General features: G+C 46.0%; 2 protein-coding genes and 1 pseudogene across 3 annotated transcripts in view; 2 read left to right on the plus strand and 1 right to left on the minus strand.

Moving 5' to 3' along the window:
• LOC112676069 (uncharacterized) overlaps window positions 1-24,699 on the minus strand; it is a 446,166-nt gene that overhangs the window by 275,340 nt on the left and 146,127 nt on the right. The window lies entirely within an intron of this gene.
• The window catches only part of LOC112666841 (ral guanine nucleotide dissociation stimulator-like), a 471,056-nt gene that overhangs the window by 271,830 nt on the left and 174,527 nt on the right, over window positions 1-24,699 (plus strand). The gene's annotated exons all lie outside the window — the stretch shown is intronic.
• On the plus strand, window positions 20,610-22,216 carry LOC118350932 (ubiquitin carboxyl-terminal hydrolase 17-like protein 6; annotated as a pseudogene).

Below are 24,699 nucleotides of genomic sequence, written 5' to 3' on the forward strand. Positions count from 1 at the left end.
ACATTGGTGTAGGGGTGGTGGACGAGCAGGGACAGAAGGCCCGTAAATGTCTCAGTGGGCCCTGCAGGCCTAGAGAAGACACAGGATCAGGGCGCCTGGGCAGCTCCATTGTTTCAGGGACTGACTTGGGTCGGGACATGATCTCAGGGTCTGGAGATGGATCCAGGCCCTCACTGGGTTTCTGATAACTGAGTGTCTGCTTCTCCCTCTGTCCTTCCTACAGCTCAGGTGATCACTCTCCATTACACACGCACACACTCTCTCTCGTAAATAACTTACATTTTTTTTGACAAAAGAATTTACTGGTTCCCACAAGCTGAAAATACATATATATATTTGTCAATTTGGTGGGGCTGTATTGGGGACATTGCCAAGAACACATGAAATGGAAGTGTTCATAGTCTCAGGTGGGCAGCTCCCCATGGAGTAGAGGATAATGTGTTTCCAAAGTGACTTTGGACTTAATCATGGCTTTCCCGGTGGGGCATTCAGATATTAGAGAGGGAAGTCCACTTTCCAGATGCCTGTTCACTTTGAGTCCTCCATGGTGGATCCCTCTGGACCTCAACTGGGAGAGGTTCTGTCCCTGATTTTGCTTCCAAAGGGATTTTGGAGAAACTTAATGATAGTGTCGTCAAGGGTCCTTCAAAGCAGACTGAACAACATTCCTTCTTGGTGGCATCCATCAGAGCAGGGATGTGGCTTGGCCAGGAGGGCATAGACCGGAAGGAGGAAAGAGAAGTGACAGGGGGAAATGTGTGTTTGGCAAGACTGTCCTGAAGCTCGCTAAGACCTCCTTGGGAAGACGGTACAGGGAGGATGCCTAGGTCAGGTGAATAGGACTCTCTTGTTTCTTTTCTCACAGGCTACCGGAAACCCATCCCTAAAGCAGACTGACTTGTCCCTCCAGGACATGGGACACATGGTGGCCCGTCACTCCCAGCTTGGGCCCGACATTCCCTTGAGACCCCAGAAAGGCAAGAGGCCACAGACAGCAGGACTGGCCCTCGGAGTTCCCAGTCCAGAGGAGGAGGATCCCAGGGTGAGTGGGGAGGCTGGCATGGGTTTTGAAGCAGGAGCTCTGCCAGGAGTCTTGAGACAGGCTAGGCTCACAGAAGATCATTGACCAGACCCTGTTGTCATCCTGACATGGGCTGGAATCCCAGCAGTCTACACATTGGGACACTCAGAGGCTCTGAGCATCAGCCTCAGGGCACCATAAGATCAGATCCAGGCTTGTGTTTGTCCCGAATCTTAATGATGTTTCCACCTGTCTTCAACCTGACACCTCCACTCCCTCTTCACCTTCCTTCCCTTCCACAGGAAGGGGAGTAAGCATCCAGAGGTCTTCATTATACTGACACCTCACTAGCCAGATAGGATGTCCCCTGTCCTCATCCCATGTGCCACTTCATGAGGACGGCCTCCCATTCGTGTGCTTGGCATGTTCACTGGCATTTGAGTGGATGCACTGACCCCTGCCCCTTCCTTCCCCAGGTAAAGTGCAGGGACTGTGGGGCCTTTGGACACAAGGCATCAAGCACCAGATGCCCCATAAAACACTGGGGCACGACCCTCATTCCTGTGGCCTTGGGCTCCAGGAGGCTGAAGGAGAATGTGGAGCCGGGGAGTCAGCGGAACCCAAGACACCAGGCTAGGCTGTTGGACCAGGCTGAGAGGGAGAAGACAGAGAGACGAAGGTGAGGAATGGGGCTTGTGACCCGAATGCCAGGGCTGATACGACAGGCCCCGAGTCCGTGTGCATGCACAGTGTGCAGGGCGGCTGCAGGCAGAGCCAGGCTGGGCGAGGCAGGCAGAGGAGCTCCCAGGCTAACAGGGTCCACATTTGGGTGATGGAGCTGTCCCTGCTGATTTGGTGTGGGGTTTGTGGCTGGAGCAGTGTCCCTGCACCAGTGAATGTATGGAGCTTGGCACATGCCAAGGCAGACCCTTTCTGACTCTGCATGTAAGAAACTGCCTGGATGACCTGTTCAGCTCCCTGTAGTTAGGACGAGGGGCAGAGGTGGGCGTAGAGTGGCTGAGGCGGGAAAGGACCAGGTTGGCCCAAACCCCGAGCAGGTGTCCGGCTGGAAGCCAGGGAAGGGAGTTCCTTCTCCTTTCCCTGCTTTGATTTCTGGTGCAGGCAAGAAGCCGAGCAGAGGAAGGCCCTGCTCCACAGGTTCCCCAGGAGACCCCGGGAGGGGCAGAAGCGCACCTGGAAGGAAGACATGGAATCTTGTGACTATGTGAGGGTGAGTGTGCGCTGCTTCCCAGGCTGTGCCCTTGGGGACTCGCTGGGCTCCATGGGCCTCCTGGGGGAAGCGGGGCTCCACTTCCTCTCTGACCAGTGGCAGTTGAGCAGGGTGGACTTTGCACCCATTTTTTCCTTGGTGCCTAAGATGCTTTGTATGGTGTGAACAGTGGCTGGTTGACATGTGAAGGTCATTGGCGGGCACTCCTGGAGCACATACCATCCTCAGAGAAGAACAGGCCTCAGTCCTTCATGACAGATTACCCCCAACCCATCCCCACTCAGGAGCTCCCACTATGACTCTGCAGCAGCAGGACTCCCATCGCCTCCAGAGCAGAGTGGATGGAAGAGCTGGTCCAATGGAGCAAGGATGGATGTGTCGCCGGACCTTCTGAAGTCAAAAGTGCATCAACATCCTGTCATGCATTTGTTCTGGAACCACCCTGGAGCCGGATTCCCCACTCCTAGGTGAAAAGTTGCCATTTCTGTCTTTCCCTGGTCTGGGGAGGTTGCAGAGTTCTTGGGAATTTGTTGGTCTCTTTCTTGCACAAATGTTCATTTTGCTTTGGTGCCGAGGCCAAACTCATGGTGTCCTGTGTTTTTTCTTTTCACACAGCATCCACACATGCCGATGCCCGTCTACACCACCAGGAGGCCTTCTATCCCAGAGCCTGCCCTGCTGATGGAACCACGTGAAGACAACCTAGTCGTGAGTGTCCAGTCCCATTCCACATCTCGTCTCAGAAGCCCTAAAGTTAGCCTCAGCCCACCTGGTGGACCTCCTGTGCCCAGGAAGTGCCGATCGCTGACACCCCTCAGCCGGCTCGCCAACCCTGTGTCAGGGCTGATAGCCTGGTTGTGCAGCAGAGAGCCAAGAGGCCCTGCAGAGTATCCTTCGAGGGTCACCAGGCTGGCTCCCAGGGCCATGGGCTGGGACACACCCAGGCACCACCCAAGTATTCCTGAGGAGAACACCCGTCCCACTGTCAGCAACACATTGGCAGACAATTCCCAAATGCCCCTCCAGACTCCAGGCAAGAAATGTGCCCAGATGCCCCTAGACAGGTCCCAGGACCCCCGAAAGAAAGTGCAATGGAGCCCCAGCCAGCACACCCGCAGGAGCATCCAGGGAGCCCCTGTGGGGATTTCAGGGAGTCTTTGCCCTCCAGGAAGCAGACGTGCCCGTGGATGCACAGCCGGGCCCCCGCAGACCAGGAAGACACCCGCCCTCCGGCCAAGCAAGGGCCCCCAGCCCACACCTGCCACACTTCACCTGGGAACACTGCAGCCGTGCACCGAGCCCCCACGGCCGCCCTCTGCGCAGGCCCCCACTCAGCCCCCAAGAATGGTTTTCACCAGATTGGACAGAAGCTGCTGGAGCTCCCTGTTCCTCGCAGCTCCCTCATTCCTTCCTCCCGAGAAGCCAGGCCCTGCTCAGGGCCCTCCTGCCCCCCACATGTCGGATGGAGCCTGTGTCTGTGGCCCCTGGAGTGTCTCCACAGTGACCTACAGGTGTCCTCATCCTCAGAAGACACTGAGAGCGAATGAGCCAGCTCCTGGCCTCGGACATTGTCCTCCACCCCACTGCACCCTCACGGGGTGACTGCGGACCTCAGGACGTGGCCCCTCCTGGACTCATGTGGGGAATCAGCACTTGCTCAGCTGCTTTGCATGGGAATTCCCGGGTCCACAGCCTGCTGCCTCTCATGCTGCTGGGGCCGTGCACAGACACTGAACCCCAAAGACACACCTTGCAGTTATCTTAAGGAAATCCGTGTGCTGTGGCAAAGGCTACTCTTCCCTCTGGAATGTCTATTTTCTCTTCAGCAAATAGATTCTCCTAGAAATGGACGGAATTTCGAATGAGAACTTGTCACTCCAATGGAAATAGAAACTCAGACTTTAAGCTCTCATTGGCGTACACATGTCTGCATTTGGGTTTTCAGCTTCGAACAGCCCCTGTGGGCCCTGCAAATGGACATTGTGTTTTCTCCTGAGATGAGTTTTTCTTCTGTCAATGGTAGTAGCTTAGTGGGAACTGTGATTGTCGACATTTAACCCTTGCAGTTCGTTTATTCTTTAGTGTTAATTTAGAATTGTGTGTAGAGTTTTATTTCCCTTAATAAAATATTAGCACTGATGAATAGCGTGCAAGGCTCTCTTTTGATCTTGTTTTGTGGGGTTTTTATTGCTCAGCATTTCTGAACCTCTCCATAGTTATATTAATTCCTGCAGCCATAATTACTTGAGAGGAGAGAGCAGCTTGATAGGTTCAGGGGATACGTAGACATTGAGGGTCTCCTGCACACCCAGTGTTCTGCGTGAAGTACTACCCAGGCAACATCGATCCCTGAGCATCCAGCGTGGGTTCCATGTGCCCCACAAGGGGCCGCGGTCGCACATGGTCTGCAATGGGATGAGTTGACGGTTGCCCTCTATACATATCCCGAACTCACTTCAATGCTGGATCATGATACGTCTTTTCTGAGGCCTGGGCATGGAGATTTTTCACCCTCCAGATGATTTCCCAAGGAGGCAGTGTTTGACAAGTGGGCACGTAGTGGTCCAATAGCTCGAGACCCTGGACCGGTTGCTTCCCTCTGACTCTCTCTTTCTCTGTCCCTCATACTCAGGCAAATCTCTGATGTGGGCTCATGGAAATAAAACCATACAACAGCATGTGAAACCAAACCAAATGAAACCAAATCAAATGACCCCAAACCAAACCAAACCAAAGCACATCCATAGTCGTGATAAGAGAATTTCTTTTTTTAGGGGAAACAACTGACTGCTCTTTCCTCACTCCAGGGTACCTGTTTAAGGGTGTTCCCTCTCTCTGTGCAGATGCCTGTAGGTGGAGGGTAGAGGAGCTCCTCCATGAGCACACTGGGCTTTTAAAAGTCAGAGGGCAGTACAGAAGTCATGATGTGGGATCCTTCTCCCATACCCAAGCCCTAAGGAACTCCCACTCAGGCAATCATTATGTGACCCGGATCACAGTCTGGTTCCTTGAGCCACAGACCCTGGCCTCATCCCATGAATACTGCCCTATTGCTATCTCATGGCCTCTGAGGAAAATGCAGCTTCCTGGGCTCTCATGGGATGTGTGCAGTAATAGAAATGTTCCCTACTTCTTGGAAGCCTATGAAGATCCCAGAGGTCCAAGGGTGGGAAGGCCTATCCTCACAGGGCATGTATCCTGGATGACCTTCTCCCACCTGTGCTACCCACACCTGAGCAAGTCCACCCACCTGTTTCCGTTCCATACGGGAGGTCACAGGAAGGAGCCTTGCATCATGAGCTGAGGCCAGTAGAGGACTACGCTGGGCAGCCCAAGTTGTTCCTAGGCTTCCAGGAGGACCCCACTTTGTGCAGTTGCTCAGGCTGGCAGGTGTGCATTTGCTAGAGCTGCAGAGGCACGATGAATATTGACAGAAGGTCTGGGGACGTGTATTCCCACCTTGCAACTCTAATGTTGCCACAGCTGGACACTGCCTGCTGAGGAAAGGTGAAAAATCCTTCCTGTGCTGTGCTTCCAATGCTCTGCAGTCCTGCTCATCCCCTGTGCAGCCCCTGCACCTGGGGAAACCATGGCTTTCATTGGAAGCCTGGAGGCCCTACTGGGAGGTAAATATTGGTTTGGAAAAGAGTAGATCAGGTTGTGACCCTCTAAGTGCCAGTAAGTTTCTGATAATATTGCCCTGAGAGTAATGGGTCCTCCTGCTACACCCCTGGCCAGGACCTTCCAAGCAGGGAAGGAGGGCTGAGGAATAGCTCTCACGAGCAATGTTACTCCCTATCTATTTCTCCATCGACTGTGTGTCCATCTATCGCTGAAGAGCCTCCCTGTCATCCAGCTCTCCTGCATTATCTCTCCATCATACACCTAGAAATTTCTCATTCCTCACAATGAACATATTCACTTTCACATAATAGGAGATGAGATGACTTTCCTGCCACTGTGCACCGGATTTCACAGAAACTACTAAGGCAGGACTGTCTTGGCCCAGTACATGGTAGTTTTTAAACGTAACTGTCTCGTGTTTTCAAATGACTTAGCCTGTGAATAAATCCATTGAAAATGACATTGGCACAGGCATGTTGACTCCTCTCTCTCCTAGAAAGTCCTGCCTGCAAGGCTGCTGCTTCCTGGTGAATAGCTCCATGTCCAAGAGAAGAGAAAAAGCGAATACAGGAGCCCCCGTTTGGACAAACACGACAATGTCCTCCAGTAACCTGGTCATGAACATGTCTGCACGTGGCCTGGCCCAGAGCCTGATCCTTTGTCCTCCTGAGCGCTTGCCCCATGGCCCATAGCCTTCCCCATCGCTGTGACAGTCAGCACACACGAGCTGCACTGGAGCTTCAGTTCTGTGAAAGCAAGCGTTCCAGAAGACATAGGACAACCACCCCCTTCTGGACTCATCTAAATAGCACATGAGATAGTTAACATGCGTGTCAACATAGATATCATTAAATTTGGAATACTTTGTGTGGAGTCAGTCTTCTTGGATGTGTAACTCATGAATCGAAGGGTGAGGAAAAGAATGGTTTTCTGAAATAGCTGCAGTTTTGAACACCTGACCCAGGGTCACAGGGCACAGAGGGTCCCATTCGGGAGCAAATCCACAACCCCAGACTCAGAATCACAACAGGAGTCCAGACGTAGACCTTCTGCCTCCGACCTTCTTCCATGCAGACCTTCCTCCCTGGGAAACACTCACAGTCAAACACACACACACACACACACACACACACACAAACACACACACACACAAATAAAATAATATTGTTGAATTGGAAAGACAAATAGTTTTCCAGACGTTTTCTTACCCCATCACTTTTTGCTACAATGTTGTTCCACATTATGGAGCAAACAACTCATATCTAACACATATTACAGAAGAGGACAAGTGGTTAGTTACTTGGATGTGTCTGTGGATTACTCTGGAAAGAGAAATGATGCAACATGTTAATACATCTTTTTTTTTTTTGAGGAGCATAATTAACACTCATCTGATAACGCATAATTTTCTCTTGACAAATTTCAGCAAGAACAGCATTCTATTTTAACATTAATCCTTTCAAACATGACTCCATGTGTTTGATGGAAACCGGAAGGACAAGGAGATACTTGCCTTCCCTAAATGCATCTTTTCTACTCATGATATTAAATGAGATATTAAATTGTCTGACCATAGTCACATCAATGCTCTTATAAAAAGAAGTGTTATTTCTGTGAGTGAATATTTCCTTTAGAAATGTGGGTGTTTAGGATGACTGCAAAGGGCAAGACCAAATTCACTGACTTGGCATCAGTAATTGCTCAAATATTGGTCCATGTGAGGGCACCTTCTGGTGTGCCCACAACCAGTGTCACCCTGCCAGTGATTGTGTTGTTATTATCCAAAGCCTTGACTGAGCTGCATATACATGTGGGAAGAAAATTTCCTGGAAAACCTCGAGATTGTAATACCATTGCCTGAGCTTCCTCCAAATCTTTCACCTGAGCTCAGAGCCCAGGGTCCAGCAGTTTTCAAAGTGGCGTCCCCGCGGGGAATTCGAAGTCCCCAGATATTCTGTAATTACCCACTGTCCCCTTAGGGCCCTAGGAAATGCTCACACTGCAGCCCAAGCCATGGAGGTGCAGACCTCCCTCCTTGGGCACCTGCACAGTGTCAAAGCCTCCTGGAAGCTTAGGAAATGAGTCTGGTTGCCAACGTCGCCCCTGCTGCTCCAAGGGTTCCTTGCACGATGCCCCGTGGTGATGTCCCTGGACAGCATGAAGCCAAGAGGGTGGACTTCCTGAGGTGTGGGTGGAGCGCACTGCAGAAACTCCCGTGGGAGCTGCGAGCAGCAATCATGCAGGGAGCTGCGAGGATGCTAATGAATGTCCTCATGAGACCACTTCAGTCACTATGAGCGTGGGCATGTGTGTGTGTCTCTGTGACCAGAGATAGGGAAATAGCAATTGGCTTCTCCTCAGAATTGAAAGAGGTCAGGTGACTGTGCACACACCTTGCAGCAGCTGAAGGAAGACAACCATAACACTGCCACAGACCCAAATTCCATCTGCAGGAAAGATACCTTTAAAAAGGGAAGATAGAATAAACATATATTCAGGGCAAAGATAATTGAAAGTATTTTTCTCTAGGAGAGATTCCCTACAGTAACTATAAAAGGAAATTCTTCAGGCTGAAGGGAAATACCAGAAGGAAATGTGGTTTTCAAGGAAAATGCAAAACATCAGAAAAGATAAATATCAGTGTAAGTACTTAAAAAAATACATTGTCTTTTAATTTATTTGAAATTTATGTGACTTCTTAAAGCAAAATCTGTAACATTGCCTTGTGGGGTTATACTGTATGTGGATGTGATACATACAAAAAATATAGCAGAAAGACTATGAGAATAGGAAGAAATAGGTCTACCTATATGATTACAAGCCTTCCAAATTTTAAGGAGAATGGATTAACATCAACCCTAAGTTGGATGTGTATTGATAATACCAGTGAAGCCATTAATTATAATACATATATTATAATGCAAATTTTGACAAAAATATCCCAGTAATCGGAAGAAGATAAGAGAGAGAGAACAGAGGGACAAAATCAAGGAGAACAAAGACGTCAAAAATACTCAATTGATAGACCAACATCCTACTAATCTATCATTAATTACATAAAAATGTTAAGGGACTGAATATTCTCCTTAAACAACAGAGGTAATCCTATGGATTAAATAGGAAAACAAAGCTACATGTTATCCATAAAGGAATTTTCTCTCCAAACATTTTTTTTCCTTTGAGATAATTATAGACTCACAATAAGTTCCAAAAATGGTACAGAGAGGTCTTAGGCACCCATCACCCAGCCTACTGCAATGGGGACATTGTCCATAATTGTGAATTGTCAAAGCTAGGAAATAAAGTGGCAGAGTAACCTCAGATCACAAATTATAAGGAAAGCATTAAATATAAAAAGACAAAGAAAGCCTGAAAACACATGAATGGAAAAACATAAACTAAGAAAATATCTAGAGTAAGGAGGCTGGAGTGCCAATATTCATTTCAGATAAAAAAGAAGGTTATCAAATGGAGAGTGGGATGCTGCATAACACTTTTACACAATAACTGGATGGATTAAAATGGGGAAACACAGTTCTACAATGAGAGCAGAAGATTCTGATGTCATTCTTTCCAGCAAAGGGTAGAACGAAAATTAACAAACACGGGTTTGATGTAAACAACACTACCACCACGTTGAGTGAATTGGTATTTATGGAATACAACCCAAAATGACTGCAAAACACACATACACACCTTTTTCAAGTACCTATGACACATTCATCAACACAGATCACATGCTGGGCTATAAGACACATATACTTTTGTTGAACTACTGATTTCTCTCTTCAGTGTGTCAGTTCCCACTTCATGTATTTCGTGGCTCTTGTTAGGTTTGTACACGCTTATAATGGTCATGTGTTCTTAAGCGGTTGACTTGTCTATCACTATACAGCGTTCTCTTGTCTCTGGCTCCATCATATTTTTCCATCCTTCTACTTTTGACCTCTTCATTTCATTGAATCCAGCGTGTCCCTTTCACACAGGCACACAGCATATAGTTGGATCTTTAAAAAAAAAATTTAAAAACCATTCTCTTAGACTCTAACTGGAATATTTAATTCATTTGCATTTAATACCATAATTGATGAGGTAGGATTTACATCCGCCATTTGCTATTATAGTTTTCTTTTTTATTATTATGCATTTATTTATCTATGGGAGGGTGGGAGAGAGAGAGAGAGAGCTAAAGTGGAGGGTGGGGAGGGACAGTGGGAGAGAGAGAATTCCAATAAGGCTCTGTGTTGGGCTCAGATTCACAATCCTGAGATCATGCCCTGAGCCAAAATCAAGAGTCAGAAGCTTAACCAGCTAAGCCACCAGGTGCCCCTGCTATTTATTTCCTAAATTTCTCCTCCACCCCCCTTTCCTGCATTACTGACTTCTTTTGTGTTAAACAGATATTTCCTGAGGTACCATTTGAATTTCCTTGTCAAATATCAGTGACTCTTGATCCTGTCATATTTTTTATACTCTCACATCTATTCAGTGAATCTTTTTCAGGTATTTTAACTTTCAATATCAATATTTCTTTCTATTTTCTGTTCTCTACTGATAATTCCCTTGTTTAATTATGGCACTATGTATGTTTATGTCGTAAATGAATTTGCAATTAATTTTAAACAACTAGATTCCAATGGTGAACAAAGCATTATTCTGTATAGCTTGGTTTTCTCCTCTTTCTTTTCTGCTGTTAGACAGAAGTAGGAGTTTTGAAGTACAAGAGACACTCTGGGTGGCCCTGAAGGAGAAATCTGCCATTTTATGGAAAGAGCCACAGGTCAGGGAATGCCAGGCAACTTCTGTGTGCTCAGCATAATACCTGGCCGACATCCTGCAAGAAGACAGCAACCCACTGCAGCCCAACAACCACAGGTGACACAATTTTTCCCAACAGCCCCAGGGGGATGCAAGGGGATCTCTTGCCTCAGATTAGATCAAAGTCCCAGCTGACCCCATGCTGTCAGTCTCCTGAAACCCTGAGCACGGGGTCCAGATACACCATGCCTGGACTTTGGACCCACAGAACTGCGAGAGAGGGTGTGCTGCTTTAAGCAGCTAACTTTTGTGGTACTTTGTGACACACTGAAATAAATGAGTCCAGCAGTCTTCCAAGGTAGATCTCTTTGGGGGAGCACATTTATGTGTTCTTGCAAGGTTTCTGTTGGTTCGTGGCATTGCACAGTTTCATGAATGGTTGATGTTCTTTCTAGTTGATCTTATGAATTTCCCTCCACCCAAGCAATGTATCCAAAAATGACTTACTACTGAGTCCCTTTGATTGAGCAGGTCACATTATTTGGGAATACTCCCTTTAGGATGGTTTCAGCTCAGTGATCTTTTTTTTTTAATTTTTATTTATTCAATCATGAGAGACAGAGAGAGAGAGAGGCAGAGAAACAGGCAGAGGGAGAAGTAGGCTCCATCCAGGGAGCCCGACGTGGGACTCAGTCCCGTATTTCCAGGATCATGCCCTGGGCCAAAGGCTGCACCAAACCGCTGAGCCACCCGGGCCACCCAGCCCAGTGATCTTGTGTGGTATTCACTTGGTCCATGGGAGCCATGCCCCTTTTGCCCTACCTAATATCATAAGTGTAGTGACCCCATGGCTGATCTTTCTGTCCTGCCACCGTGGACAACTCCAGCCAGAGTTCTTCACCTGTCAACACGTTCAGGTATAGAACCACAGGGCGGCATGTTGAATTTCCCAAGTAGCCTCTTGAAGCTCACCTCAATCCTGAGTGGGTTGTGTGGATTGTGTATAAAAGTGCTGTCTTCCTCACCCGTCCCCCTTGAGAGCCACAGTGAGGTCCCAATCCCAGCTCACTAACACATTTTCCAAGGAAATTTGTCCTCTGCCTTCTCTAGCTTTCTTTTATACTCTCAAGGCATAGACACAAGGTTAAGTGTCTCAGAGCACATTTTGTGGTCAACTTCTTTGCTTTTCCTATCCCTGGGGTTCAGTACTTCAATTGGGAATATGAAAGAAGATGATTCTTAACGTTTTGTCCTCTGCCATTTGGGAATTCAGCACAAACTGATCAATCTTGTTCTACAGACACTGTCATTCCCTTTCCGTTATTGTGAGGGGGTTTTGAAATGGACCCCGCATCAAGAAGGGACAATACAGAGGAGGGGCAAGATGACGGGAGAGGAGGGTCTCCAAATCACCTGTCTCCACCAAATTACCTAGAAAACCTTCAAATTATCCTGAAAATCTATGAATTCGGCCTGAGAATTAAAAAGAGAACACCTGGAATGCTACAGTGAGAAGAGTTTGCGCTTCTATCAAGGTAGGAAGACGGGGAAAAAGAAATAAAGAAACAAAGGCCTCCAAGGGGGAGGGGCCCCGCGAGGAGCCGGGCTGAGGCCGGGGCGAGTGTCCCCAGGACAGGAGAGCCCCGTCCCGGAGGAGCAGGAGCTGCACCGACCTTCCTGGGCGGAAAGGGGCTCGCAGGGAGGTGGGGCAGGACCCAGGAGGGCGGGGATGCCCTCGGGCTCCCGGGGACACTAACAGACACCTGCGCCCCGGGAGAGTGCGCCGAGCTCCCTAAGGGCTGCAGCGCGCACGGGGGGACCCGGAGCAGCTCGGGGGGGCTCGGGGGCGGCTCCGCAGAGGGGGCTTCGCGGCCCCGGGAGCGTGAATCCAACAGCGCAGGCTCCGGAGCACAGGGCGCCGGGACACAGCCCAGGATCCGGCCTCCCCCGGGACAGGCAGAGGCCGGGAGGGCCCAGGACAGCGAGGACGCTCCTGCCCCGAGCTGAGCAGATCAGTGGCCCTGCCCGGAGCCTCCAGGCCCTGCAGACGGAGAGCTCCGGAGTTCCTGCGGGGGCTGAATCCAGGTTTCCAGAGCTGACCCCGCCACTGGGGTTGTTGTTCCTGGGACCTCACGGGGTAAACAACCCCCACTGAGCCCTGCACCAGGCAGGGGCACAGCAGCTCCCCCAACTGCTAACACCTGAAAATCAGCACAGCAGGCCCCTCCCCCAGAAGACCAGCTAGACTGACTGACAACTTCCAGGGGAAGCCAAGGGACTTAAAGTACACAGAATCAGAAGATACTCCCCCGTGGTTCTTTTTTTTGTTTTGTTTTGCTTTTTGATTTGTTTCCTTCCCCCACCCCCCTTTTTTCTCCTTTCTTTCTTTTTCTTTCTCTTTTTCTTCTTTTTTTTTTTCGTTTTTTTTCTTCCTTTTTTTTCTCTTTCTCTTTTCTTTCCTTCTTTCTCTCCTCTCTTTTTCTCCTTTTCCCAATACAACTTGCTTTTGGCCACTCTGCACTGAGCAAAATGACTAGAAGGAAAACCTCACCTCAAAAGAAAGAATCAGAAACAGTCCTCTCTCCCACAGAGTTACAAAATCTGGATTACAATTCAATGTCAGAAAGCCAATTCAGAAGCACTATTATACAGCTACTGGTGGCTCTAGAAAAAAGCATAAAGGACTCAAGAGACTTCATGACTGCAGAATTTAGAGCCAATCAGGCAGAAATTAAAAATCAATTGAATGAGATGCAATCCAAACTAGAAGTCCTAACGACGAGGGTTAACGAGGTGGAAGAATGAGTGAGTGACATAGAAGACAAGTTGATAGCAAAGAGGGAAACTGAGGAAAAAAGACACAAACAATTAAAAGACCATGAAGATAGATTAAGGGAAATAAACGACAGCCTGAGGAAGAAAAACCTACGTTTAATTGGTGTTCCCAAGGGTGCCGAAAGGGCCAGAGGGCCAGAATATGTATTTGAACAAATTCTAGCTGAAAACTTTCCTAATCTGGGAAGGGAAGCAGGCATTCAGATCCAGGAAATAGAGAGATCCCCCCTAAAATCAATAAAAACCGTTCAACACCTCGACATTTAATAGTGAAGCTTGCAAATTCCAAAGATAAAGAGAAGATCCTTAAAGCAGCAAGAGACAAGAAATCCCTGACTTTTATGGGGAGGAGTATTAGGGTAACAGCAGACCTCTCCACAGAGACCTGGCAGGCCAGAAAGGGCTGGCAGGATATATTCAGGGTCCTAAATGAGAAGAACATGCAAACAAGAATCCTTTATCCAGCAAGGCTCTCATTCAAAATGGAAGGAGAGATAAAGAGCTTCCAAGACAGGCAGCAACTAAAAGAATATGTGACCTCCAAACCAGCTCTGCAAGAAATTTTAAGGGGGACTCTTAAAATTCCCCTTTAAGAAGAAGTTCAGTGGAACAATCCACAAAAACAAGGACTGAATAGTTATCATGATGACACTAAATTCATATCTCTCAATAGTAACTCTGAATGTGAACGGGCTTAATGACCCCATCAAAAGGCACAGGGTTTCAGACTGGATAAAAAAGCAGGACCCATCTATTTGCTGTCTACAAGAGACTCATTTTAGACAGAAGGACACCTACAGCCTGAAAATAAAAGGTTGGAGAACCATTTACCATTCGAATGGTCCTCAAAAGAAAGCAGGGGTAGCCATCCTTATATCAGATAAACTAAAATTTACCCCAAAGACTGTAGTGAGAGATGAAGAGGGACACTATATCATACTTAAAGGATCTATCCAACAAGAGGACTTAACAATCCTCAATATATATGCCCCGAATGTGGGAGCTGCCAAATATATAAATCAATTATTAACCAAAGTGAAGAAATACTTAGATAAAAATACACTTATACTTGGTGACTTCAATCTAGCTCTTTCTATACTCGATAGGTCTTCTAAGCACAACATCTCCAAAGAAACGAGAGCTTTAAATGATACACTGGACCAGATGGATTTCACAGATATCTACAGAACTTTACATCCAAACTCAACTGAATACACATTCTTCTCAAGCGCACATGGAACTTTCTCCAGAATAGACCACATATTGGGTCACAAATCGGGTCTGAACCGATACCAAAAGATTGGGATTGTCCCCTGCATATTCTCAGACCATAATGCCTTGAAATTAGAACTAAATCACAACAAGAAGTTTGGAAGGACCTCAAACACGTGGAGGTTAAGGACCATCCTGCTCAAAGATGAAAGGTCAACCAGGAAATTAAGGAAGAATTAAAAAGATTCATGGAAACTAATGAGAATGAAGATACAACCATCCAAAATCTTTGGGATGCAGCTAAAGCAGTCCTAAGGGGGAAATACATCACAATACAAGCATCCGTTCAAAAACTGGAAAGAACTCAAATACAAAAGCTAACCTTACACATAAAGGAGCTAGAGAAAAAACAGCAAATAGATCCTACACCCAAGAGAAGAAGGGAGTTAATAAAGATTCGAGCAGAACTCAACGAAATCGAGACCAGAAGAACTGTGGAACAGATCAACAGAACCAAGAGTTGGTTCTTTGAAAGAATTAATAAGATAGATAAACCATTAGCCAGTCTTATTAAAAAGAAGAGAGAGAAGACTCAAATTAATAAAATCATGAATGAGAAAGGAGAGATCAGCACCAACACCAAGGAAATACAAACGATTTTAAAAACATATTATGGGCAGCTATACGCCAATAAATTAGGCAATCTAGGAGAAATGGACGCATTCCTGGAAAGCCACAAACTACCAAAACTGGAACAGGAAGAAATAGAAAACCTTAACAGGACAATAACCAGGGAGGAAATTGAAGCAGTCATCAAAAACCTCCCAAGACACAAGAGTCCAGGGCCAGATGGCTTCCCAGGGGAATTCTATCAAACGTTTAAAGAAGAAACCATACCTATTCTCCTAAAGCTGTTTGGAAAGATAGAAAGAGATGGAGTACTTCCAAATTCGTTCTATGAGGCCAGCATCACCTTAATTCCAAAACCAGACAAAGACCCCACCAAAAAGGAGAATTACAGACCAATATCCCTAATGAACATGGATGCAAAAATTCTCAACAAGATACTGGCCAATAGGATCCAACAGTACATTAAGAAAATTATTCACCATGACCAAGTAGGATTTATCCCTGGGACACAAGGCTGGTTCAACACCCATAAAACAATCAATGTGATTCATCATATCAGCAAGAGAAAAACCAAGAACCATATGATCCTCTCATTAGATGCAGAGAAAGCATTTGACAAAATACAGCATCCATTTCTGATTAAAACTCTTCAGAGTGTAGGGATAGAGGGAACATTCCTCGACATCTTAAAAGCCATCTATGAAAAGCCCACAGCAAATATCATTCTCAATGGGGAAGCACTGGGAGCCTTTCCCCTAAGATCAGGAACAAGACAGGGATGTCCACTCTCACCACTGCTATTCAACATAGTACTGGAAGTCCTAGCCTCAGCAATCAGACAACAAAAAGACATTAAAGGCATTCAAATTGGCAAAGAAGAAGTCAAACTCTCCCTCTTCGCCGATGACATAATACTCTACATAGAAAACCCAAAAGTCTCCACCCCAAGATTGCTAGAACTCATACAGCAATTCGGTAGCGTGGCAGGATACAAAATCAATGCCCAGAAATCAGTGGCATTTCTATACACTAACAATGAGACTGAAGAAAGAGAAATTAAGGAGTCAATCCCATTTACAATTGCACCCAAAAGCATAAAATACCTAGAAATAAACCTAACCAAAGATGTAAAGGATCTATACCCTCAAAACCATAGAACACTTCTGAAAGAAATTGAGGAAGACACAAAGAGATGGAAAAATATTCCATGCTCATGGAGTGGCAGAATTAATATTGTGAAAATGTCAATGTTACCCAGGGCAATATACATGTTTAATGCAATCCCTATCAAAATACCATGGCCTTTCTTCAGAGTTAGAACAAATTATTTTAAGATTTGTGTGGAAGCAGAAAAGACACCGAATAGCCAGGGGAATTTTAAAAAAGAAAACCATATCTGGGGGCATCACAATGCCAGATTTCAGGTTGTACTACAAAGCTGTGGTCATCAAGACAGTGTGGTACTGGCACAAAAACAGACACATAGATCAGTGGAACAAAATAGAGAATCCAGAAGTGGACCCAGAACTTTATGGTCAACTAATATTCGATAAAGGAGGAAAGACTATCCATTGGAAGAAAGACAGTCTCTTCAATAAATGGTGCTGGGAAAATTGGACATCCACATGCAGAAGAATGAAACTAGACCACTCCCTTTCACCATACACAAAGATAAACTCAAAATGGATGAAAGATCTAAATGTGAGACAAGATTCCATCAAAATCCTAGAGAAGAACACAGGCAACACCCTTTTTGAACTCGGCCATAGTAACTTCTTGCAAGATACATCCACGAAGGCAAAAGAAACAAAAGCAAAAATGAACTATTGGGACTTCATCAAGATAAGAAGCTTTTGCACAGCAAAGGATACAGTCAACAAAACTAAAAGACAACCTACAGAATGGGAGAAGATATTTGCAAATGACCTATCAGATAAAGGGCTAGTTTCCAAGATCTCTAAAGAACTTATTAAACTCAACACCAAAGAAACAAACAATGCAATCATGAAATGGGCAAAAGTCATGAAGAGAAATCTCACAGAGGAAGACATAGACATGGCCAACATGCATATGAGAAAATGCTCTGCATCACTTGCCATCAGGGAAATACAAATCAAAACCACAATGAGATACCACCTCACACCAGTGAGAATGGGGCAAATTAACAAGGCAGGAAACAACAAATGTTGGAGAGGATGCAGAGAAAAGGGAACCCTCTTACACTGTTGGTGGGAATGTGAACTGGTGCAGCCACTCTGGAAAACTGTGTGGAGGTTCCTCAAACAGTTAAAAATAGACCTGCCCTACGACCCAGCAATTGCACTGTTGGGGATTTACCCCAAAGATACAAATGCAATGAAACGCCGGGACACCTGCACCCCGATGTTTATAGCAGCAATGGCCACGATAGCCAAACTGTGGAAGGAGCCTCGGTGTCCAACGAATGATGAATGGATAAAGAAGATGTGGTTTATGTATACAATGGAATATTACTCAGCTATTAGAAATGACAAATACCCACCATTTGCTTCAACGTGGATGGAACTGGAGGGTATTATGCTGAGTGAAGTAAGTCAATCGGAGAAGGACAAACATTATATGTTCTCATTCATTTGGGGAATATAAATAATAGTGAAAGGGAATATAAGGGAAGGGAGAAGAAATGTGTGGGAAATATCAGAAAGGGAGACAGAACGTAAAGACTGCTAACTCTGGGAAACGAACTAGGGGTGGTAGAAGGTGAGGAGGGTGGGGGGTGGGAGTGAATGGGTGACGGCATTGGGGGTTATTCTGTATGTTAGTAAATTGAACACCAATAAAAAATAAATTAAAAAAAAAGAAAAAGCACATGTCACGTGAGCAGCTGTATGGGAGCTCAGATTCCCTGCACAACTTACACAGTGTCCCTACTGGGTATTCAATTCCTTCTGCCATAGTCATTTCTAGGATATCTAGAAGCAGAGTATGTCTTCCTGGGATGGAGGCAGTCTACTTTCTAATTTCAATAACATTCCTTCCCAATGTGTGATTGTTTTCATGTCTCCAAATTAATAGTTTCAGATATATAACAAAAGGTAAAGATGGTGCTGTTTATACTGTAGGCAGGTCAACGATAGGCCACATGCAACGATAGACCACAGCCATGTGGCTGTGGAGTTTCAAGATTTTAGGTGCAAAGATAAAAGAAACCTGAGGCTGATCCATTCTGTAAGAAATATCAATGAATAATGGGTTTAATTCTGGAATTCAGGGTGATGTGGACAACGAGTTTTTCTTTAGAACAAAGATTAAGCTGAAGAGAGTAAAGGTATTTTGAGATAAATGATTGAAAAAGTTTTTGGTGACAGATGTTCTCAAGAGAAATAATACAAAGAACTGGCAGTCACTCCCAAAGGGAACTTGTTCTTGGAAAATACAGCTTTGAGGAGGAGAAAGAACACATATTGCTGTCGTATACCTGAGATAATGCCATGCTGAAGAAACACTGAACCTGTTCTACCCCAGTTAGGACTCAGACCAACAGAAAGGAATTGCACAGCCTTAGATTTCTGCTCAAAGTAAGAGGAAATTTTTAATAGAGTCCAAAGTTGAACTGGGGATATTGTAACAGACTACTGAAGTTCATCAGGCATCTAGCCAATCAACTGACATGGAATACTCATAAGGTGTTTAAATACTTAATTGAGGCAGATAATAAGAATGAGAATGATGATTAAAAAAACAATGATAAGCAGACAATAATAATATTGTACTTTCTCAGGCACAGAGGATGTGCCTGGCTTTGTTTAAGCAGATTATAGAAAGAGAGGGATTGTTAAACCTTCCCAAACAGTTATTTCTCATGTCAAACAATGAGTAATGGGATCTCTGGACAACACGAGGAGACTCAGCAAAAGACATCATTCCTAGGCCCCATGTCTCTGTATGGTTGCTCAATTTAGAGCTAATGGCAATAAAAATGGGGTCATAGTTTGACGATATTCATGATGTAATATTCATTTTGTCAATTAAAACTTTCAGTTAAACACGGAGATATCATAAAGAGCATCCTACACAAAAATTTTTTTAGACTCCATGGTTTCAGAATAAATATCCTAAAACATGGTGGCATAAGAGATGACACTTTTATTCTCTCAGTGTCCAGGGACGACAAGTGAACATCAAGTATTCAGCAGGGCCCCAGGGCTTGTGCAGCCCAGTCACTGACCAAGGCCTTGCAAAATTTCTCTTGGCCTCTGTTTAGTAAAGAAGACAAATGGACTTAGGTTTTCACCTTTCCTAAGGCTTATTCAAATTCATACACTGGAAATGGTCATGGTCACAGTAGGAATTAATTGTCTTGTTGAATCAAAAATCTTTCAGCAGAGACTACCAATTCTGTAAACAGAATAAGCCATAATGACACTTCCAAACCACGAGCTAACCCCGTGCCTACCTCCCTGCATCTACAACTGCCAAAACCATAATGTGTAAAAAAGGTGCAAGCCTACGACATACTCCAATTAAGTCAAAAGTATATAAAGAATATTGGTGTAGAATTACCTGAGGAAAAATTAAAATTAGGCATAATAACACTGGATTTAAGATATAGACCTGTCAGAAAGGAGCTTTAAAGGAATGTTTCCCAAAAGCATAAAACCATCCAGAGGATTTCACTTGTTGTAGACCCGAGACACACCTAGACAGACAATGATATTCATTAAGACCTTCATCATCTTTGTATATTGGATTCATAGTAGACAGAGATGAAGGTGTAGAAGCAAAGCATGGACACCATATTCCCAAATAATTGGTTACAGCTACAAACATTCTGGCTGGTGAGGATAAGGTGTTCCTATGTGATACCTGAGCTCTTTTGGGAGAATGATCTTCCCTGTCTTAGAGCACTAATGTCTAACTCTCCTTGGCTCACTTGAGGTTACTCAAAAAGAAAAAGGACACTCATTAAGATTTCCACTGAACATAGAAACACTGAAGAAAGTCTGTTAGACATAGGTAGGGGCAGTTAGGGAGGTTGAGAAAGATCTGAAGGTGCTGTCTGTTGTGGGAGGCAAGATTAGGAGCTGGGCTGACCTGAATGGTCTCTGTCAGGGAGGGACCACACCCAAATCCCGTAATCCAATCAAGCAATTAGAGTGGATTAGAGGACTTTGTGCCTTATCCCAGGGCCCAAAAGCCATGAAAGGTGGAGGTGAGGGTCACTATCTGACATTTGGAAACTGGCACAGTGAGAGGAGCATCCCTTTGCAACCCAAAGCTCCTGGTTGAATGTATCTTGTGGACACTGTTTCTGCAGACATGGAGGCTGCCCACCTCCACCCCTCAGAGGAGCCTCAGTTCAGCGCCTCTCCCAAACCCCAGTTATGCTGGTCAAGGAGAGGCGGTGCTGAAGTCCACGGAAGACCCTCTGTGCCCGAGAGGGCATCCCCTGCATCAAAGACGCTCTCCTCCCCGACTAACCCGTTGGCTCCCGCATCAGCAGGGCTGCCTCCCACTAAGACGCCTCTGAGTTGGAAGAGCCTTTCCCAGGTGGGAGCCGGGCTTCAGAACATGGGCAACACTTGCTATGTGAATGCGACCCTACAGTGTCTGACCTACACAGAGCCCCTCGCCAGCTACATGCTGTCCCAGCAGCACGGGACCACCTGTAGGAAGCAGACATCCTGCATGCTGTGTACCCTGCAGGCTCACCTGACGCGGGTTCTCTGCCATCCTGGACGTGTGCTCCGGCCCCTGCCACTCCTGCTCGCCGCCTTCCACAGACACAAGCAGGAAGATGCCCATGAGTATCTCATGTTCATTCTGGATGCAATGCAGCAAGCGTGCTTGCCTGAGGACAAGCTCTCAGACCCTGAGCGTCCTCAGGACAGCACCCTCATCCAGCAACTCTTTGGAGGGTACTGGAGGTCTCAAATCCAGTGTCTCCACTGCCAAGGCATTTCGAGCACTCTGGAACCTTACCTGGACATCAGCCTGGACATCGCGGCTGCTCACAGCGTCAGCCAAGCTTTGGAGCAGTTGATGAAGCCCGAACTGCTGGAAGGTGAAAATGCCTACCATGTAGTAAGTGTCTGGAGAAGGTGCCTGCGTCCAAGGTGTAGACTTTGCACACTTCCCCGAAGGTCCTCATCCTGGTCTTGAGACGATTCTCAGACTTGACAGGCAACAAAATGACTAAGGAGGTGCAATATCCTGAGCGCCTTGACATGCAACACTGCCTGTCTGAGCAGAGGGCAGGACCCTTGGTTTATGTGCTCTATGCCGTGCTGGTGCACGCTGGGAGGAGTTGCCACAGCGGACATTACTTCTGTTTCGTAAAGGCAGGAAATGGCCAGTGGTATAAAATGGATGATGCTAAGGTCAGCGCCTGTGATGTGATTTGTGCGCTGCGCCAACCTGCCTATGTCCTCTTTTATATGCAGAAGACTGATCTGGAGAGAGACCTTGGGAGGGAGTCAGTCGAGGAGGGAGGACTCGCATCTCCCGAGGCAGACCCCACGGTGGTGGGTGAGGCCTCAGGAGAGCCGGCAACGGATCCCTCCGTGAACCATCCTGAGTTGGAGGAGCGTGGGGAAGAGACCTCCAGACAACAAATGACATTAGACCAGTGGAGATGCCTCCAAGAATGCAACCGCCCTAAGCCTGAACTCAATGTCAGGAGAAGAGAAATTGCTCTTCCTGCGAACGCAGTCATCCTTCACCACTCCAAATACAGACCTGAGATGCCGAAGAATCATCCTCAACAGACTGTCGACCTGCTCACCACTGCAGCTGGGATGCTCCCACCTCAGGTGGCCGGGGACGTGGCCAAAGTCCCGCGTGTGCCAGGAAGAGCCAGACCTACCAAGAGGATGAGCAAGAAGGGACAGAGTTCTGGGGAAGGAGTCCAGGGATGTGTCTCCTAACTTTGGTGCACATGGGCACACACACCCATACACACAGCGTCACTCACTCACTCCAAACCCGAACACAGTCCCTACTGGAAATATTTTGTGTTGTGTGAAGTGTGTGTTCTGTATGTATGGAAGAACCATCTATCTGGTGTGTTCATGGGATAAGGCCTTCAACTGAAACTTGAGGACACTGATATTTAAACCTGGTTCATTGTCATGATCTTTTATTGGGATAGTGTGGATTTCATATGGGGTCTATCCAGGAACATGCCGGTCCTTCAGCCTTGGGGAGAGTGGGGGCCACTTGCAGTTGAGAGGCAGTGAGCAGTCAGGGTTGACAGTGGATATGATGCAGAGGACCTGGGGTTGAAGTCAGTATGTTTGACCCTCTCGTCATGCTCCCCACTTCCGAATGCTTTTCTTCTATTTATATTGAAAGAATATTTCTCTGAACATAAGAATGTATTGGGTCTTGCTAGCGATGTGTCTTGGTCATTGCTTGGAAATTGTGAGATGGAAATTAAGTGCTTATTTTCCGGCGATAACTGCATCCAGACCTGATTGAACCACAGTGATTTTATTATGTTCCCTTCACTCTCTCCCACATTAAGACTGAAGAGAAGCAAACTAACAAGGACTCTTATTCCAAAGGGAAATGCCCAGCCTCCCACTGAACATAACTTTTTATGACTATTTTGCTACCGTCTGCTCTTGGCATCTCTTGACCCAGAAGAAGTGGACTCTGGATTTCAGACCAGTTCAAATTCAAATTTGGACCTGGGTTGATACCTTGGAAAACAGTGCCAAGTTCATGAGTCTAGCAAAAGCGTTTTGAGGTCAGGTTATATGTGTTCTGTGTTATCATTGCATTTCTTACAGAGGAGTTTGACAAGTTCATTGTAGAATGGAAATTATTGCATGACCAGCAAACGCCTCTGAGTGTGACCGTAGATGTGCAGTTGTAACATCACATCATAATGTTATTTTCACTCTGTATTCAAACTTGGACATGCCACCCTTACTGGAGAGTAAGGGACAATAGGATCTGTGCAGAAGAAATCAGGTTTTTTTGGAGATTTTCATGTACCTAAGACAGATTAGAGATCTAAGGTGTCAGGGTTTCTTTCATGTCTGGGAATTGTGTTTCTTATGGCCAATACAGTTTATTGTGTCGTAAAGAGTGAGGGAACCTGTGTGCATGTCTTGCCAAGAGTTCCGTAAGAGGACCTGCAGGTATCCCCGTCCTCTGAAGACTGTCATAGGGAATGAGACAGCTCATGGACTTGGGGACTTGTCCTCCACAGCAGAGGAACCTGAGGAGGTGTCTGTGGGAATGAGGATATGTCCCCACCTGGACTGATGTGGTGAACCAGCAATTCCTCCACTGAACTGCATGGAAACGGTCAAGTCACAACGTGCTGGGTGTCCTGCTTTTGTGCCCCTACCCATACACTTCCACCACTACACAGATGCTGCAGTTTTTCTTTAGGTAAATCTATAGGAATGTGAAAGCGTGCTTCCCAATCGGAATGTCAAGTTTGTCTTAGTGAAATCCATTTTCTAACAAATGTAGGGAAATCATCCTGGCAATTGTAAATTGGTTGTAAACAGAAATTAACAAGTTAATCTGAAATTGTTTTATAAATGTCTGAATTTCTGATTTAGAAAAAGATCCCATCCAGAGTTCTGCAAATTACACCATGTTTTCTCCTAGAAGACATTTTCTGTACTTGTTGATATTATTTCTCTGAAATTGTTATGCAGAATATTGCATCTGCTTTATTTGTTTTTGTTCTAAAATGTTATTACGAAGTTGTGTGGTTTTTTATTCTTAATAAAAAATTCCCACATATGATTTGGTGTGCAGGCTTTTGCTCCCCAGTAGTTCAGAACCTTGAAACAGTTGTTTTATTTCCAGGCTGGCTCCTCACAGAGGCTTCTTTGCCTGTTTCCCCTGAGTGGAATTCCACAGCCACCTCTAGGTCACCTGCAGCTCAAATTTATATCCTCCCCCATGGGAATTTCTCACTCCTACTCACTGGCTCAATATAGGGGAAGCGCCAGCAGCCATTTAAGAGGAAATGCAATGGGACATAGGGACATTATTCTTCAGGGTCTCTTCAATTATGAGAGCTCTGACCAGGAAGATGCTTGTATGAGAAATTAAGGGGGAGGGAGTAGATTGAACCAGAAGTACACCATCTCTGTCCAAGGCTAGCAGAGACCCCTAGGAGGGATGACGGGAGATGTTTGGATAGCACACTGTGGGGACGGTGGAGGCTGGGCAGTCAGCAGATGGATTCTCTGGTTAGGTGTCTGGACGTCAATGCTCATCCTGTCCAGGTATCCATTAGTAACTAGAGGGGTGTCTCTCTATATGAAGATCTATTAGTCATGAGGACAGTCCAAAGAATCTGCAGAGCCTCCCACAGACCAGATTCACGAGTTCTTTTTCTTTTAAAGATCGATTTATTCATTTATTTATGTATGATAGA

This window comes from Canis lupus, chromosome 16 (assembly GCF_003254725.2).
Source record: "Canis lupus dingo isolate Sandy chromosome 16, ASM325472v2, whole genome shotgun sequence".
Classification (NCBI taxonomy): Eukaryota; Metazoa; Chordata; class Mammalia; order Carnivora; family Canidae; genus Canis; species Canis lupus.